General features: G+C 46.1%; 1 protein-coding gene across 1 annotated transcript in view; it reads left to right on the top strand.

Moving 5' to 3' along the window:
- The first annotated feature begins 14,386 nt into the window (after window positions 1–14,386).
- ZNF185 (zinc finger protein 185 with LIM domain) overlaps window positions 14,387–19,205 on the top strand; it is a 74,067-nt gene continuing 69,248 nt past the window's right edge. Inside the window, exon 1 of the mRNA XM_078063893.1 lies at window positions 14,387–14,465. The gene's annotated coding sequence lies outside the window, so the exon portion shown is untranslated. The remainder of the gene's footprint in view (window positions 14,466–19,205) is intronic.

Below are 19,205 nucleotides of genomic sequence, written 5' to 3'. Positions count from 1 at the left end.
GGGCGTGGAGTAGTGGGAAGTTGGGTTGGCTGAAGAGATAAGCAGGGCTGAGGATGCCAAGCCAAGAGAGCTAAACTGTCTCCTATAGGCATGGGAAACCATTGACAGTTTACGCAGTGGAGGACAAAAATCAAGAAACTTATGTCGCCACCCTGTGTGGAGCCGGGGAGATCACTTAGGAAGTGGCAAAGGTCTGGGCAATGATGCAGCCATGGAAATACAAATGAAGCTTTAGCTGAAGCACCTGGAAAGAACTCAGAGCTCGCTGCTTGATTTCCTATGAGGAGTGGGAGGGAGGAGGAGGCCAGGGCATAGGACTGATAGACTCTGCTTTCAGAGCTGCTACGAGGAGACTCATGCCTAAAAGAGTGAGGCTGACAGACCAAAGTGCCCTCAGCTTTGTCCTTTCAGCTCTCTTGGGAAAATGCTAGCAGCTGCCTCTACAAAAGATGTCCCTCATCGAACTCCAGACTGTCCAATCTATTCGTATCTTCTACTTCCTGAGGGAACCTCTTGTCTGCTCACCTGTTTTATTCACCCATTCTTTCTACATGTTTGTGGGGCACTGCCTGGGCTTCAGTGGTCAATAAAACAGGCACAGCCTGGAGCTGATATTGCAGTGGAAACACCCTCCCTACCCCAGACAGATTTTATGGCTGCTCCTTGCTCTGCCCTGCATTCCTGACTCAGACCTATGTCACCCCATCTGTTTGTAGAAAGTCTGACTGCCCAGAAAGCGTAGCCTCTGCGACCCCCTAGGAGCTCGTTAGAAATGATGGGGCCCCACCTCGGACCTTTTGAGCGGAGACTCAGTGGGCCTGCTGCTGTGTTTACAGGCCCCACCCATGGTTCCAAACCACCGAAGTGGACTCCCACCAGGTCACCAAGTCCAGCTAGAACCTTGCCTCAGCCATTGTAAGACTGAACTTGTCCCGCTCACCAGCCTAAGTCCCCAGGCCACTCCAACCCATCCCTTTTCTGATGGCTGATAACTTTGCAGCACACTTCCCTAAAATGACATCCTGGATAACCGACCTAGGCCTGCACCGCCCTCCACTACCCTCCTCCGTGGCACATCCATCTGTAGAATCAGGCTAGAGGGAAGGCAGTTGTCTGCCAGCTTGAGGACAGCTGAAAGTCCATGTTCAGTTCTTCATGTCCATTGGGGAGGTCTCTCATTTCAGTCCCTCTTCCCTCCCCATTGATACTGACCTAGTTCAGCACCAGGGTCAGGTGTACTGGAACAGCCAGGCTGATCTGTCTGCCTCCCCTGATCCAGCCTTTATGTGTCTCCAGGTTGTCCTTCCTAAAAGAGACCTAGATCTGTCCCTCCTCTGTCAAAAACACTTCAGTGGGTCCCAGCTTTCTCTTGAACACCTTCTGTGGCCAGTTTATCACAACCTGTTCTCAGCCCACCTTTCCAGCTTCTTCCACTGGACTTCACACTTGTGCGCCAGCCATACTGCTCATGACCCGTCAGACATCCCCTTACTCAGGTTGCCCTGGCTGCCTGCCATGCCCTCACCTTGTTATGTCCCCTAATACAGAATAGCCAGATCCCTTTCCCCACAAAAGTCTACTCTGATCTTCCCAATTGGAGATCATCTATTTGTTCTGGGCTCCCAGGCTGTAGCTCTCAGTCTTTGCTTTATTTAGTGTGTTCCCTCGGTGTACTTTCTCCCACCCCCACCAGGCCAGGAGCTCCTTGATGGCGGAGCCAACCAGTGTCCCCACAGAGTGGGTGCTCAAGAAATGTGGGTAACCACGTGCCTGGCTTGCAATCCTAGGGTAACAGCAGCAACAAAAGGAAAGAGCCAGTGGGACTGGTTGGAGCAGAGGTTCCAGGCCTGGCACTCGTGTGTGGAATTGGGAGGTCTGTGAACCCCAGGAATTGGACGCAGCCTTGGGGGCATCTGAGTGTGTTTTGTCGGGAGAGGGCACAGAGCTGGGATTAGCTTTTCAAAGATGACTGCGGCCCGATACAAAATTCAAGCCAGTGGGGTGGGCACCAGCAGCTGTAGGGAAGCCCGCTTTGGGGTAAGGGTCCAAGAGAGACAAGCTGAGGGTGAAGAGGCCAGAGTAGGGATCCCGGGCTTCATTAGCATCTTCATCTGCATGTGGTCATGGACCGCAGGGTGGCTGTGGCCAGCTGTTCTGTCTGTGGGCCCTTGTCTCCCCCCCCCCCCCCCCACCTAACCCCACCAGGCTAGCCTCTAAGTTCCTCTGGCTCCTCAGCTGCATTCTCGGCACATCTCACCTCGGGGTATCTCGTCCTGCTGGGCCTGCAGCCTCCTCTTTCAAATGTCATCTCCAACATCATTCACTCCTCACAGCTTCCTCCCCACGGTCTCTGTCTTCTGGCTTCCTGCAGAGCCCACCCTGCATTGCCGTCAGTCATTGGCTTAGCTGTCCAGATCTCCAACAAGCCACTACATTCCTCAAGGGCCAGGGGCTTTTGATTTGTTTCTCTGCCCAGTAAGTGTGACCAGACTGAAAGGGCATTAAGAGGACAAAGCTACTAACACCCACATTGACCAACTGGGGGAACCCCAGAGAGAAGTCATGGCCAAGGGCACTCAGGCAATTAGCAGAGCCAGGGCTAAACCACAAGCTCCCGATCCCCAAGCCAGTGCATCCCACATTACTCATCTAGATTCATGCAGCTAACACAGCAAAGGTGCTCATCTGGGAAGGGACACAGGCTCTAATCTGAGACTTTGCAACATGAAGGGCTGAAAGGGCACAAAGAAGAGTTAGGAATGGAGACAAAAAAGAGGCATGTTGAGGGCGCCTGTGTGGCTCAGATGGTTAAGCGTCTGCCTTCAGCTCAGGTCATGATCCTGGGGTCCTGGGATCGAGTCCTGCATCGGGCTCCCTGCTCAGTGGGAAGCCTGCTTCTCCCTCTGCCTCTGCCTCTCTCTCTCTCTCTGACTCTCATGAATAAATAAATAAAACTTTAAAAAAAAAAAAAGAGGCATGTTGAGAGACACTAGAACCCTTCCATCAGCAGCACGCACCTCCTTCCCCCAGCACTGCCTAGTTGTCGATTATGGAAGACTCCAGATGATAGTGGACCCAAATTAGAGCCTTCCCTTTCTCAGGTCTGTCTTTCACCCACTCAGCCCCCAGGAGGTGTGTTCACATTAGCTCCTTCAGCCCAGAAAACTTTCTTGAGTGAGATGGGTAGGAGAGAAAAGGGGGGAAGAGGGTGAAGGCCTCTTAGCCTTTCCCTGTACTGCAACTCTTATGAGACACCTCTAGTAAGTACTGAGAGACACACACACCATTGGCTTTATTCTCTGGGGGGACCATCAATTCAGAAAATATTAACTGAGCACCTGCTAAGTCCAAAGGGATGCAGAAGTGACCAAGATAGAGCACTTATCCTCAGAGAGTCCCACAGAGAAAGTAATAACCCAAGTGCTCTTTGCCTTAAGAGCAAAGGTCCACAGACTGAACTTGGGGTCAAATCCTATTTGCCTGTGCTTTGGTCAATAAAATGTTATTGGCATATAGCCACACCCATTGGTTTACATATTGTCTATGGCTACATCCATGCTACAATGGCAGAGTTGACCAGTTATGAACAGAGATCTTGTAACCCACAAAGCCTAAAATAGTTACTACCTTCCCCCTTACAGGAAAAGTTTGCCAATGTCTGCTTAAGAGTGACTGATAGGGGGCGCCTGGGTGGCTCAGTCGTTAAGCGTCTGCCTTCGGCTCAGTCATGGTCCCAGGGTCCTGGGATCAAGCCCCGCATCGGGCTCCCTGCTCCGCGGGAAGCCTCCTTCTCCCTCTCCCACTCCCCCTGCTTGTGTTCCCTCTCTCGCTGTGTCTCTCGCTGTCAAATAAATAAATAAAATCTTTTTTAAAAAACTTGAAAAAAAAAGAGTGACTGATAGGCCAACAGGCACATGAAAAGATGCTCAACATCGCTCATCATCAGAGAAATAGACATCAAAACCATAATAATATAGCACCTCACACCCATGAGGATGGCTACTTTCAAAAAATAAATGAATAAATAAAACAGGGTGAATCCAATTTGGCCAGCTTGAGAAGATAAGGAATGGCATTCCAGCTTCCAGGCCAAGGGAACCACCATGGTCTGTGACTGGAAATGGTAGGAAATGAGGTTGCAGGGGTCAGGGAGCTGGGACTTGATTGCCCTCTGCCCTCTGAAAAGTGACATGGTGGCATTTGTGTTTGGATGGTGGAAAGAGTTCGAGAAGGACCAGAGGCAAGCACCACTATAAAACCGTGGCTTGTGGCCCCTTCCTCCATCTTCAGAGTGCATCACTCCAATCTCCACTTCCATCAACACATCTCCTCCTCCAGAAGTGGACATTTTGGGGAGCAATTACTCAGTCTACCACAGTGGCTAATAAAGTACATGAGGTCTAGAAAAGCACTGCTCTGGGCTTTTCAGCAGGGCAGGAGTTTCCTGGTCTTCTAAGGTTTGCCTAGCAAAACCAGTGAAGTATGAGGTTCTATCCGAACCCAAGTACAGGGTAGTGAGATGACTAGCTAAGGCTTGGCCAGATACAGTTCTGTCTGAAGTTTGCATGGAAGGTATTAGGGCCTGGGTATAAGGCAGGCCTCCAGCTAGAAGGGGGCCAGAGGACAGGCAAGTCCCAACAGGCTCAACAGTCATGAATCTAGGGAGGGGCATCCCCTCACCAAGCTGGCAGGGAGAGGCAGGCCGCTGGGTAAAGGGCCAATGCTCCAACCTATCTCTGACAGGCCCAGGGCTTCAAGCAAACTGCTGGATCCCTGCAGCCCTGTCTGCCAAATACTATTCAGATAATTCACTGGGCTAGTTTGGCACCAACTGATGATTGCAAAACCTGTACAGAGGTCACTAATGGGATGGTGCTGGCTTAGAAGGTGCTGAGAAATGTGGGTGGATCTGCAGGGCAGGTTTACAAAGGCCTGAGAATCCAGTGGCCCAGGTGAGCAAGTGTTAGGTCTCATTTCCTGGTAGGAGAGGAAGTAGGATTTAGACATGCCTCTCTGTGCTGTATTTGGGGCTGGGATTAGTGTTGAGAGAAGTGAAGCTCAGAAACTAAGCTAAGGCCACACAAAGACCATCTAGCCATAGCCAATCATAGGGCCCCTGTTAACAGTTGATTGTCTGATTGCTCTCTTCTCCGAAGTCAGTTCTGGCCAGACCACTGAATGCTAAGAAGCTGCTTTCAGTGTGGAGGGGCCCAAGATAACCTCTGACACCTACGGCCCCTCTGGGCCAGGGGCTTCACAGGCAGTCTGCTCAGGAGCTTTAAAGGGACTCCCGTGGGACCAAGAAGCCCATTGCTAATGGCAGCGCGTGAGGGCCTCTCCTTGGAATGCCTCCTGCCCTCTTTGCCTGGCTGTCTACTACAAGTCTCTACTGGGCGGCAGCCAGGCCAGGTGAGGCTCCTGCTGGTGCCCGCCCGGGGCTTCTGCCACCGATGACACTAGCGCAAAGTTCCTGGTTCTTGTGCCTGCCTCCCTCCACACTAAGGAGTCCCCCAAGGCAGTGCGTGCTTGGGACCTCCCTGTGACCCCTGCAGTGGCACCGTGGAGCCGACCGACCTGTCCCCACCCCAGCAGGAGTGCTCCACAGAGCCCGAGAGAACCCTGCAACAGTGAGAAAACAGTAATGACCCATTTTCAAATCAGGTCACAGTCACAGGCACTGGGAATTAGGACATCAACATATCTTTTGAGGGGACGTAATGCAACCCATAACAGTGCCCATCTGATCTCTAGTGGCCAATGAGTGCTTCCTGCCTGTGAGTTTCCCCCTAATCTTTTTCCTCAGCACAGGAACCTAGGGGTGACTGAGAGAGCCAAAAGCTTCCAGAAGGAGCTGGACAGAAGATTCTAGGTGTGCTCCTATTCTCAAATTGAATTTTATCAGTTACATTAATATGGGGTCATTCAGGTGGGCCCTAAAGCAATATGATGGTGCCCTTATGAGAAGAATAGGGACGCAGACACAGGGAAGACAGTGCTCCTTGTGCTCCTCCTGAGCTTGCCGCTCTCACCCCAGTCGTGAAGAAACAGTACTCCTCAGCTTCAAAGCGCTTTGGACATACTAATTAACTCTCAGTTAATTGGATGAAATAATGTGAAGCGCTAGTGACATCACTTCCATTCTGTGCCCAGATCTAGCCACAGGCAGTCTGGTGACTGCTGGGCTGTGAGCCTCATCCTGTGGTAACATGTTATGCCTTTTACAACTGTCCCATAGAACACTGATCAGGGAGGGCCCTCTCTCCTCCTCAGCTCCATGGGCTTCAGAAAATGACCATGTGACACAAATGGCTTCTGTGATTATGTGTGTGTGTGTCTGTGTGTGTCTGTGTGTCTGTGTCTGAACTACACACCCCGGCACTGTCCCGCATAACCGAAATGCTCTTAATGGAAGTTCTAAACAAAAGCCTACGAAAACTCAGATGTATCTTCAGATATTCCACAAAATAACCCTGTGGGGCCTGTGTACCCCCTTCCTTCTAGAACCAGGAAGAATCCCCTTACCCTTTATGTTCAGGGCCCCAGTAGATGAGCAGTACTCGAGCTGGGCAGGTAGCTGCTTGCAAGGCCTGGAGACGAGCCCATTCCAAGTCAGAGTGGAGAGAGTTTCAGACCAAGGCCTGCAAGGCATGGTGGGGAGAGGCAGGGCTGGGGCTGTCCCCACCACACCAGGGTCCCCCATGGATAGATAGTGGGTATGCTGTGATATGCAGAATCATGGGAACGGGTTGATATTAACAGTCTCGTCCCAGGTATCCCTGACTCTACTCGGGCTCCCCTTTGTCCTCTGCCCAGCATCCAGGGGCTCCATGAGCCAGGCAGTCTGCTCTTGCCATCTCTCAAAGGTTGCCCATTGCCCTCACCTTCTGTGTCCCAGCAAGTAGTCTGGAACATTATCAATGGTACCTACAACAAATAAAGACAGGCCATTCCCGTTTAATTCTCTTTGAATCCTGCAGATTATTGGGGGGTGGGACCCTCCAAGTCTGGTGCTCTTATGTTTTTAAACTTTTTGGTGAAGCAAAATAGACACTAAAAAGAATATGCATGTCATACATAAGTGTACAGCTTGAACAAGCTCACAAAGAGAACATGTCTGTGTAAAAGCACCCAGCTCAAGAAATGTAGATTTATATTTTACGTAAATGGAACCACGCAGTATGTGCTCTTACATGTCTGGCTTCTCTTCCTCCAGATTGGAGATACCATGACTTGTTCTTTCTACTATCATGGGCATTGGGGTTGCTTTTGGCTATTAAAAATAGTGCTGCTATGGATATTCCTTGTGTATGCCTTTTGTTGAACATATATATGCAATTGTATTGAGTATATACCTGTTTTAGTTTGCTCGGGCTACCATGACAAAGTACCATCGACTGGGTGGCTTAAACAACAGAAATTTAGCTTCTCACAGTTCTGGAGACTAGAAGTCCAAGATCAAGATGTCAGCAGGTTCAGTTTCTTCTGTGGACTCACATGGTCTTCCCTCCATGGGTGTCTGTGCCCTAATCTCCTCTCCTTATAAAAAGTCATATTGACCTAAGGCCCACTCTGATGGCTGCATTTTTACTTGATTACCTCTGTAAAGACCCTAGCTCCAAGTACAGTCACATTGTGAGATACAGGGCAGGGGAGAAGACTTCAGTATATGAATTCTGGAGGGACACAATTCAACTCATAATAATACCTGTAACTGGGATTGCTAGGTCAGAGAACACATATATTTAGCTTTAATAGATAAGAACAAACACTCTTCCAAAGCAGTTGTACCAACTTACCCTCTCCCTGGCAATGTGTGAGTGTTCTAGTTGCCCCCATATCCTTACCAGCACTTGGTATTTTCTGTCTTTTAAATGTTAGATCTTATGCCTTTAATGTGCATTTTCCTGAGAACTACTAATACTGAGCACCTGTTTAGATCTTTTACCTGCTTTCCTATAGGCTTGCCTATCCTTTGTGTTGATTTATAGTAGTTGTTTATTTTGTTTGTTTGTTTGATGTATTCTGGGTGAGCATTCTGTTGGATTTCTGTATTGTGAAGATTTCCTCTCATATTTGGGGTGGCCTTGCGTTTCAACAGTGTGTTTTCAAGAACAGAAGTTCTTTGCTTTCATGTAGTTCAGTTTATCAAATTTTTATTTTATATTAATCACTTTTTGTGTCATGGTTAAGAAATCTTTGACCACTCTAAGTTCACAAAGATATTCTCCTGTTTTTCTTTCTTTTTTTTAGAAAGCATCTTTCTACTAACATCTTTATTTTATTTTTTAGTTTCAGAGGTAGAATTTAGTGATTCATCAGTTGCATACAGCACCCAGTATTCTTTACTTAAATCGCCCTCCTTAATGCCCATCACCCAATTACCCCATCTCCCCACCAAGCTCCCGTTTATCTTTTAAAAGCTTTGTTGTTTGGAGCACCTGGGTGGCTCAGTCGATTGAGGTTGAACGTCCAACTCTTGATCTCAGCTCAGGTTCAAGCCCCACACTGGGCTCCACACTGGGCATGGAGCCCACTTAAACAAACAAACAAACAAAATAAAAGCTTTGTGGTTTTGCCTTTCATTCACATTTAGATCTGCAGTCTGCCTGCAACTGATTTTTTGTATGATATGTGGCAGGATCCATGGACATTTTTTTCCATATGAGTACCCAGTGAAGTGATGTTGTGTCCTTGTAAAGGTATCATCTAGGGGCACCTGGGTGGCTCAGTCGTTAAGCGTCTGCCTTCGGCTCAGGTCATGATCCCAGAGTCCTGGGATTGAGCCCCGCATCAGGCTCCCTGCTCAGCGGGAAGCCTGCTTCTCTCCCTCTCCCTCTCCCCCTGCTTGTGTTCCCTCTCTCGCTGTCTCTCTCTGTCAAATAAATAAAATCTTAAAAAAAAAGGTATCATCTAGATGATGTTAATTTTGATCACCTAGTCAAAGTGATAGCCAAGTTCTCCCCTGCGTAGTTACATTTCCCCTCCATGCAAATAATTTTCACAAAACTTGCCCCCTCCCCTTAGATCCAGCATCCATTGATGATTTTTGCAGTGATGATTGCAAAATGACAAGAAAAGTGTTTTTAATATCATGTTATAGATAATGTTTATTGGAAAGTCCATCCTCTTCTGGTGGTGCTAGCATTTCATTAGGTTCTCCAACACTTGGTAAATCTTCTATTTTCACAATAAGAGAGCAGGTCTCAGCCTTAAAGCATTCATAAAACTACAATATTTTAGATAATGTGTCATATTATTCTCTTTTTATTGTAATGTTTCTTTTTATGGCTACCTTCGATTTATGACAAATGCCTAGTTTCCTATTTGCAATAGCAATATAAACTTTGCCTTTTATTTAAATATATATGAGTTTTAAAGAGAGGCAATTTAAATAACACATTTTAAGTAAATAATTATATATGTGGTACTTAGATATGGCAAAAATTGGTGAAGATAGCACACAAGTAACTAATGGGTGGGGAATACTGACCCCCTGGTAACATGTCCTAGTTCCACAGGTACTTTCCCAGGCTCACCTGTGACACCATTCCTTATCAGACACATACTATAAAAGAACTACATTTACTATGTTTCAGGAAATGAATGAAAAACTCAAAAGATATCTACAGGGAACAAGATTGAAATCATAGAGAGTGTACCCTCTGACAAGAGTGCAAATAAGGTACACAATGATAATAAAAACATAGCTGGAAAATCTTGGCATGTTTGGAAATTAAACAACATACTTCTAATAACTATAGGTTGAAAAATCATAATAGAAAGTTGAAAATATTCTGAATATTTTAATACAGAAAATACTACATATAAATTTTTTTTTTTGAGTGGAGGTGTATCAGTCAGGGTTTAAGCAAAGAAACAAAATCAGTAGTAGCTGTATAAAGAGATTTATTACCAGGAATTGGTTTACATCATGGTGGGGGCTGACTAGGAAGCCTGAAATGCATAGGACAGGCTGTGAAGAAGGGCAGGCCTCCTGGGAATGGCAACTTCAGCTCCTGCTAGAGAGTTCCAGCTCTGCTCTTAAGGCCTTTCAGTGTTATTGAATCAGGCCCACCCAGATTATCCAATGTAATCTCCCTTAAAGTCAATTGACTATGGCTTTAATCACATCGATAAAATGCCTTCACAGCAGCACCTAGAAGAGTAACTGGGGATGGTAGCCTGGTCAAGTTGGCATGTAAAATCAACCTTTATGGGATAGATGACTTTTAATTGCTGATTCAATTTTTAAAAGGTTATAAGACTAGTTGGACCTTTCTAAGTTGCATTTTTTTCTATGAATTTGTATTTCGTTTCGAACTTCTAGATTATCCTGCAATTGCAAACCAAGTCTTGCAGGGTCAGCTCATATTAATGTAAATGCTGAAATTCAATTTGAGAACAATAACACACCAACAGTCAAACTTTCTAATGAAATGCATTTCAAATAACATCCTTCAATTACCTTCATATCCTTGGTGTCCTTGACACCTTCATGCCCCAGGACCCGAGGCTGACAAACCGGGTTGAGGAAGGTTCCCAGCCCTACAACTGCTCTAGCCCCACCCCTGCATTATTCTCCTGAAACTCCCTACCCCACCCTGGTGCCTTACTCAGGAGCCACAGTCCTTAATCTTTGGAGTGCACCTGAGTCTCTGGGGACATTTGTTATAAATGTCAATAGTCAAACCTCATGTCAAAGAATTTGGAGCTCTAAGAATAGAGCCTGGACATGTGTATGTTTCAAAGGTTGTCCCTGCCCCTCCTGCCCTGCACCTTCAGAAAGGTTCCTCTCAAGATAACCTTTGACCTTCTGTCTGACAGAGGAAGTAGAATTTGTCAAATATAAAGTCTCTTGGCACCCCACCCACACAAGAGGTGTGCATCCATGTGTGTGTACTGTCCCTTGTAGGGCTTTCAGAGCCAGGCCGCTGAGTTTCCTGGGGAAAGTTAGTGGGACCCAGCAGAGAGTTTTTTCTGAAGGACTCTGGCTACCTTGGATTGCTCTCCAGGCTCACTCACTCCTGAGTGGAGTGGCCTTGGGCAAATGACCTCATCGCTCTAAGCTTCAGTGTCATCTGGACTATATGTAGTTCTCTTTCTCCTTGCAAGCAGCGAGATGGTCAAGGTTGGGCTGCCCAAATGCAAGTCATCTGATCTTTCTAGAAATACCCAGCTAAAATCCAATTACATGCTTTCTTTCAAATGTGGATTTCTGCAGATGTTTAAACTCCGGCATCAGCAGCAAGTTGCATCAGCCTCTCTTCTATTTAAAGCCCGTACAATTCCAATAATTTAATTTTGACCAAAGGAAGAAAGTGTCCTTACAAAGTGGCAGAGAAAAGGGAAGCCAAGGCCCTCAAGAGGATTTCCCCAGGACATCTAGTAACAGAAGCACTTAGCATTGTGTCTGGCACATAGTAACCCTTCAATAAATATTAGTATCACTAGTGGTATGACTAGTGCAGCTCCCACAAATGCCCCCAATCTGGTTCCGCGTTTACTGGCTAATCGAGCTAATAGAAGTGGAGGTTAGGAGTCCAGCTCCACCACTTGCTAGCTGCGTGACCTTGGGCCTTTATCTCCTCACGTGTAAAATGAGGACAATCGTAGTGTTTACCTCACAGGGTTGCTCTGAGGATGAACTGAGATGATTTCTGTACAGCTCTGGGCACAGTGTCCAACAGAAAAGGCATTAAATAAATGTCAGCTATTGTGTACCACTGATCACTCTCATCAAGCAAGCCTTGCCCATCCATTAACAGCATCTTGGGCAGGTTTCAGAAGTTTCTCTTCTCTTTCAGTTATCAAAACCGAAGCAGATTCAAATGCCAGTCTCAGACTCAATTTAATTCTCCCTTCCAAGTGCAGCCTCCCTGAGGTCCTCTCGCCACTACATCCTCTTTGAGAAAATTAGGGACACTGGCTCAGGGCAGAGTTGTGAACTCTTTTGGGGGTTCTTTGGGAGCCTCTCCACTGTCAGTCCCCTGCCATGCACCAACCAGCTCCTGCTCTCCTTCCTTCCCTAGTGGGGGGAAGCAGCAGGGGCTAGTGACAATGGCAAGGCCTGTATTGCCATCTTTCGTACATCCTGGGCATTTTTAGCTGGTGGCTAAAATAGTGCTTGGCTCTTAGTGGGAACAAATCATTCGGGAATTGCTCCTGGTGCCATTTTGGGAGCAAGCAGGTGAAACCTAGTGGGCATCCTATTCCCTCTCTGCCATACTCACTCCCTCCCAGATCAAGTTTCTGTTCCTTGCAACAGGATGTGTTTTGGAATATGTGACTCCTGGTTCCTGATCTCTGACCTCTTCTTCTCAGGCTCCTTCCTCATAAGGAATTCCTTTTGGTGGAGCTGGTCAGGGCTCCTCCCTGACCTTCCTTATCATTACATGCACTCAACCGTTATCATACTGCCTAAGTGATGCCATGTCTTCTGTGGCCTCCAGGGTTCATTGAAAATTGCCTCTACCCCAACAGGCCTCCACCCTGGACAGTCCTTCTGAGCCTCAGCCCCATAATATCCTGCTGTCAGCTCATCTTCTCCACTTGGCTGTCACATGGGCCCTTCAGTCTCACTATCTCTCAAGCCATGTTTATTATGTGCCCCTCAGAAAGGCAGTCCTAAATTCCTACCCCATTCCCTTCCCATTCCCTTCCTCAATTATTTCACATGAATAAATCTAATTCCCAAGTAAAAGATTAGTCCAAATAACTGAAGCAAGTAGGCACCCTCTCTCTTTCTCATTCGTAGCCCAAACTCCCTCCCGGTTAAGCCCATTCCTTATTCTAACGAACAACAAACATCCTCTTTGTGCATAGGCCTAACAGTTTAACCCCTCTAAACTGAGGGAGGAGAGGGCTACTGGGGGTCTCCCTTGTCCAACCTGGGAGTGGCAGCCAGGGAAAGGGGAGATGAAAGTATATCAAAGTAGCCACAGATGAGCTAATAAAAGACAAACGAATGTGAGTCCACATTTACTTAGCTTTATGTGGAGTTCTGACTTCATGTGCCATTTTCCCGATCCCCTCCCCTCCTTCCCAAGCTCATGGAGCAGGAGGGCCCCCTCTCTCACCCACCCCCATTTAGGATTGGTTTATGGCATTTAAGATTCTTATCTCTTCTATCATTTTTTTTCTTCCTTCTATTATTTTGAAACACATGCTGACCCTCTCTCCCTCCCCTGCCTTTTTCCCTAGGGAAAGATAATAAATGAACAAAGATGTATTCATCCTGAAAAAAACTGCTGTTGAGTCCAACTTTTACACATAGGGAATGAGCTGCAAAGAACCTTGATCTGATGGTGGCATTTCACTGATAGGAGATTCGCTCCTTCCTTCCCTCTCTCCCTCTCCTTTCCCTCTTTTTGCAAACATTGACAGAGCAGCCTGTGTCCCCTGTGGGCACAGCCAGGAGCTAAGACCTGTGACCTGAAGGAGGTCTCAGCCACCCCAGGAAGATATGACTTCACCTTCTACCTCTGCCTCCTCCTTCCTGAGGCCTGAGGCTCTAAATGGGTATGGTCTCTGCCACATCCAGGCTCCACTCCAGTCTATTCTTTCCATTTTCCCCAAACATCCCTCTGTCCTCTCCCCACTGGCTCCCACTACATCCTTGCCCTAGTCTTCCAGGACTCAATGGCTTTTTAAGCCTCTTAGGCACTTTTGTATCCCCTACCAGACAGAGCCACCTGGGACCAGGGCCTGGCCCAAAGCAGGCACTCAGAACATATGTGTTGCCACGTGAAACCTGCCCCTGGATTCATTACCCTCTGTCCTGTATCACGGGGAGAGGGGCTAAGGGATGAAGCTCACGGAGCACCTTCTGGGGTGACTTCATACAATCCTATACAATTTTGTTATTTTACAGCAAATATGTATGACTTTTAAAAGAACTTTAAAACACAATTGAACCTGTTTTAAAAACACACCAAGTCCTTACTGGGCTCCTACTTGTGAACAAGTATTATCCTCATACAAATGTTAAGAGTGGCCAAATGTAATCATGGAAGGACAGCTAAAGGCTGGTAGAGGTGGGGGTGCTCACCATGAAGTCCCACCACTGGATTTCAGTTTTTGTTTTGTATGGCTGTTTTATTAAGGAGAAAGTATATATTCAAGAGCGTCACCTCCAACAAGCCACTCCCTGGAGAGGGACCCACTTGTCAAAGGAGGTTATCTCGGTATAGAACCCAGCAGTTTGAGCCAAGCCCTTGTGTTACCTGCTTGGTGGGCATACTGGGACAGAGCAGATTGGGCAGTGATGTTGGGAGGTATCCAGCTATGACTGTCTACCTGGAGTTTTGGAACTTGGGTGTTTGCAAAATGGCATCTTTGTTTTCTTTCTTCTTCTTTCTTCTTTTAATGTAGGCTCCACACCCAGCATGGAGCCCAACATGGGACTTGAACCTACAACCTCTGAAATCAAGACGTGAGCTAAGATCGAGAGTTGGACGCTTAACCAAGTGAGCCACCCAGGCCCCCCTTTGTTTTCTTTCTATATTGGAGATGATCCTGTTCCACTGTCCCAACAGTTACTGAGCACTTAGTGTATGCTAGGCCCCATGCCTGTTACAAAGAGGCAGGAGAGGAATGGGAGCTGGTCTTTGCCTTCTGGAGCTTGTGGGCTGTGGGGGAGACAGAGGAAAACCACATGATGACCACATGATACACCCCATGGAGGGACTGAGCTACATGTGTTGACGTGGTAGTCACCCAGAGCTCAGAGGGGCTGCCGTGAGGAGGAAGCATCCCCTTCTGGTGGCTTTCAAGAAACTACAACTGTGGACAGTCCCATTGTAGATCCAGTCCCTTTGTGAAGTCTTTGTTTGTTTTAGGTCAAATTAATTCTTTCTCAGTTCAGGATGATTTCTGATTCTGCCATCCAAGTGTGCTGTAAATGAGTTCATGTTCACCATCTCTACATCTTTCTGATTTTGTAGTATTTATTTCTTCCTAGCTCTGATCTTTACAGACTTAAAACTGCTTTGTTAGAGACACAGGTTTTCATTATTGGAGCTTGCCCACCTCTGACAGTCCGTCATCTCCTTGGCTGTGTTAATGATTTCTCTCTGGGCCCTCTAGGGGGCTGGCCTCTCCTTCCAGCACAGAGGGTGGGGGAGCCCACAGCCACAGGCTTTATGGGGGTGACACATTACTTTTGGCTCAAGGCAGCACCCAGAAGCAGGAGGAACTCTTTCTTGGGCAGCCCAATAACTGGCCCTGGCTCCACAGCTTGAAAGCTCCCTGGCCAGAGGAGGTCTGGCACGACTTAAGTAGGTTCCTTGTGGAGTCTTTGGAACCTCAGCAGAGCTAGGTGGGGTGGGCTGGGCTGGGCTGGGCTGGCAGGGCTGGCTTGGGTGTTAAGAATAGCTCTCTTTTCTTTTTTGTTTTTATTAGTGTTTTTTTTTTATTATTGAAGTAATACACTGTCATAAAAATCAAAGAGTACAGAATGGAATAAAGAGAAAACTCAAAGTACCTTCCCACTCGGCCCACACAAACCCATTGCCAAGAAGCACTGGTTCTGATCAGTTTCATGTGAAACCTCCAGATACTTTCTGTCATATACAAACAGAAATCTAAGAATGTATTTTTTCAAAATCACTCTTTTAAAGAAAAAGGAGATACGTACACTTAAAAAGAATCAACATTACAGAAAATTTAGAAAACAAAGTAAAGGTAACCCCAAATTCATCTCCTAAAGATAACAAGTATTAACATTCTCCAAGGTGTTTCTCAATTCCTTTGAACAGTTTTACAGAAATGAAATCACACTATACATGCTGTCATGTACCTTATGTAAACTGCTTTCCCCCTCTTGTTTAACAATATATTATAGGCATTTTCCATGTCCATAACTAGAGACCCTATAATCATCATCTTGATCAGTCATATATTATCCTGTTGTAAATTTTGAAAGTACCCATTGATGGAAATCTAGATTGTTACTGGTTTTTTCATATCATAAACAATGTTACAACAAATATACTTCTACTTTGTCCACCCCCCCCAATATCCCATGCAATAGCCACCTGAGGATAAATACCAATAATACAATGCAAAACCACAAAAAGCTAACACTTCGTGTCTACTACTTTGGCAATACTAATACATCTGACAACATCAAGGGTTGGCAAGGATGTGAAACACTAGGCACTCTCACACACTGCTGATAGGAATAAAAATCAGTGTTCTCTTGTCAGGTAGAACATGTGTGTATCCTATGACCCAGCATTTCCATTCCTGGGTATAATATACCCTAGAGCTATAGATCTCCAAGTGTAATTTCCCCAACAAGTAGCATCAGCATCACTTGAGATCTTGTTAGAAATGCAGATGGATTCCAAACCAAATCAGGAACTCTGGGGGTGAGGTCGAGCACTCTGGGTTTTAACAAGCCTTCCAGAGGATTCTGATGTCCACCAAAGTTTGAGAACAGCTCATATAGAGAATTTCTTGCCTGTGTGATCAGATGTGTACACGAATGTTCAGAGCAGTATTGTTCTTAACAGCAAAACAGCTAGAAACTCACCAAATGGTAGAAATGAGAAGTAGCCAGATTTCTGGATATATTGAGAAGGTGGGAGAAGGTGGGGCTGAAGGATTTCCTAATGGATTGGATGGGAAGAGTGAGAGAAAGTGAGGAGTCAAAGATCACACCAACGTTTTTGGCCCGAGCCACTATGCCTAATAGATATTTAAGTGGAGATATTGCCTAGGTCTTGTGATATATGAACCTGGAATTCAGGGGAAAAGCCTTGAGTTGGAGATGTAAATATGGGAGTTATCAGCCTTCAGATGGTGTTTAAAGACATGAGAGTTCTGGGTCCCTCCAAAGTTAAGTTTGACAAGGTAGGGGTGATGGGGAGAGGTCAAAGGAAACTTAAAAGGAGCCAGTGAAGTAAAAGGGAAACCAGGAGAGTAAGGTGTCCTGGAAGCCAAGAGAAAGTGTTTCCAGAAGGAGTGTTTCTTGTGTCAAATGCTGCTGACATGTCTGGTAAAATGAGAACTGAAAACCGTTGAATCTGGCAACATGGAAAGCACGGGGAGCTTTGGCAAGAGCCATCTGTGTTTAGTGCTGGGAGTGAGCTAGAAGGGAATCAGACACAGGGAGTGTGGGAAGAAGGGGAGAAGGGCAATAAGTGGAGAGTAGCTGAAGAGAAAGATGTGATCAAGAAAAAACTTTTTTGTGGTGGGAAAAATTATAGCATATTCGCATGCTGATCAGAATGATCCAGCCAAGAGGAAATAATTGATGACCCTAGAGAAAGGGTGAAATGTTAGCGGGATGTTCCTGAGTAGGTGGCAGGAGATGGGATTAAGAGCACAAGCAGAGAAGTTGGCCTTTCATCCCAAGCCAGCACAGGTCATCCTGAGTACCAGGACTGAGGACAGAAGGCATAGATATGATGCTGGCTAGTGGATAGATGTTTATCAGCAACACATTTTATATAATTTACATACATACATATGTACACATATGTACATATGTTCAGAGCAGTATTGTACATATGTACATATATACATATACACCATTATATATATCAGATAATAAAAGGGATTTTTGAATGTTAGTATTGCTGGGTCAAAGGGAGTCTTCATTGTTCATTTTGTTATATATTTCTAGATGGCCATTCCAAAAAGGTTGCAGCAATGAATACTCTCACCCCTAGGGCCCCTGGGGCCTGAGAGGGACCATTTTCCCATACCCTGTTTTCACTTTTCCATATCTGAGGGAGGGATTGGAATTTCTGACTACATTTGCATATCCTTCATATGTTAATGAACTTCTTTTGTGAATTGTTTGCTCCCTTCTTTGCCCCCTGTTTTCCTATTGCTTGCTTTGAAAGGAGTCCTTTTTTATTTTAGGAAGATTAAGCCTTTGCCTGTCATATGTGGTGCAAATAGCAAATAAGTCTTCCTCATTTGTCATTTGTCTAATGACAGTTCTAGTGGGTTTTGCCATACAGAAGTTTTCAATTTCTCTCTCTTTTCTTTTGTGATTTCTGGTTTTCATGACATACTTAGAAAGGCCGTCCACACCCCAGGATTCCTTCTAGTACTTTTATGGTTTCAATTTTTTTACATTACATTTCTGAACCATCTGGAGTTTATTTCAGTGTGGAGTGCGAGGTAGGAAATCCAGCTTGTTTTTCCACACGGCCAGTTATCCCAACATCATCTATTGAATGATATACTTTTAATCCACTGATATGAAATGCCACTCTGATCATACATTGCATTTGAAATTAACCTTTATCCCTTCCTTCATTTGGCAAATATTTCTTATGTGCCCACTTGGGCGCTATACCAGGTGCTTGGGTGAGACACTTAACTGGGTCTTGGAGTGACAGAAGGAAAGAGGATTCTCAAATGGCACCCCAGTTTCCAGCTTGGACAGCTGGGTGAATGGAGTTACCTTATCACTCAGACTGACAGCATACAGGGACATGGTTCTGGATGACTTGTGAGTAGAGCAAGGGTGGAAGCTGGGAGACATGGAGGAGGTGAGTGAGGACACTGGCTTGGACTAGCGTGGTGGTGGCAGTAGAAATGGGCAGACATGCTCAGGGTTTGGGTATATTTTCATTTTTTTAAAAGATTTTATTTATTTATTTGACAGAGAGAGACAGTGAGAGAGGGAACACAAGCAGGGGGAGTGGGAGAGGGAGAAGGAGGCTCTCCCCAGAGCAGGGAGCCTGATGTGGGGCTCGATCCCAGGACCCTGGGATCATGACCTGAGCCGAAGGCAGACGCTTAACGACTGTGCTACCCAGGCACCCCGTGGGTATATTTTCAAAGTAGAGCTGCAATCAGAACCTACTGACTGGTTGGATGTAGAGATGAGGGAAGGAAGAAAAATCAAGTCAGCCACCTAGTCCTTTGACCTGCACATCTGGAAGATGCCACTGATGAAGATGAGGAAGACTTAGAGAAGAGAGATTTGGAGGGCATGGACCTTTGTTTGAACATGTTTAGTTTGCGGGCGCCTGGGTGGCTCAGTCGGTGAAGCATCTGCTTTCAGCTCAGGTCATGATCCCAGGGTCCTGGGATCCAGCCCCACATTGGGCTCCCCACTACGTGGAAAGCCTGCCTCTGCCTGCCACTCCCCCTGCTTGTGCTCTCTTGCTCTCTCTTTCTCTCTCTCAAATAAATAAATAAATAAATAAATAAATAAATAAATCTTTGAACATGTTTAATTT

This window comes from Halichoerus grypus, chromosome X (assembly GCF_964656455.1).
Source record: "Halichoerus grypus chromosome X, mHalGry1.hap1.1, whole genome shotgun sequence".
NCBI lineage: Eukaryota > Metazoa > Chordata > Mammalia > Carnivora > Phocidae > Halichoerus > Halichoerus grypus.
The sequence above is the reverse complement of the archived record's forward strand: the minus strand, read 5'-3'. Positions and strand labels throughout refer to the sequence as shown.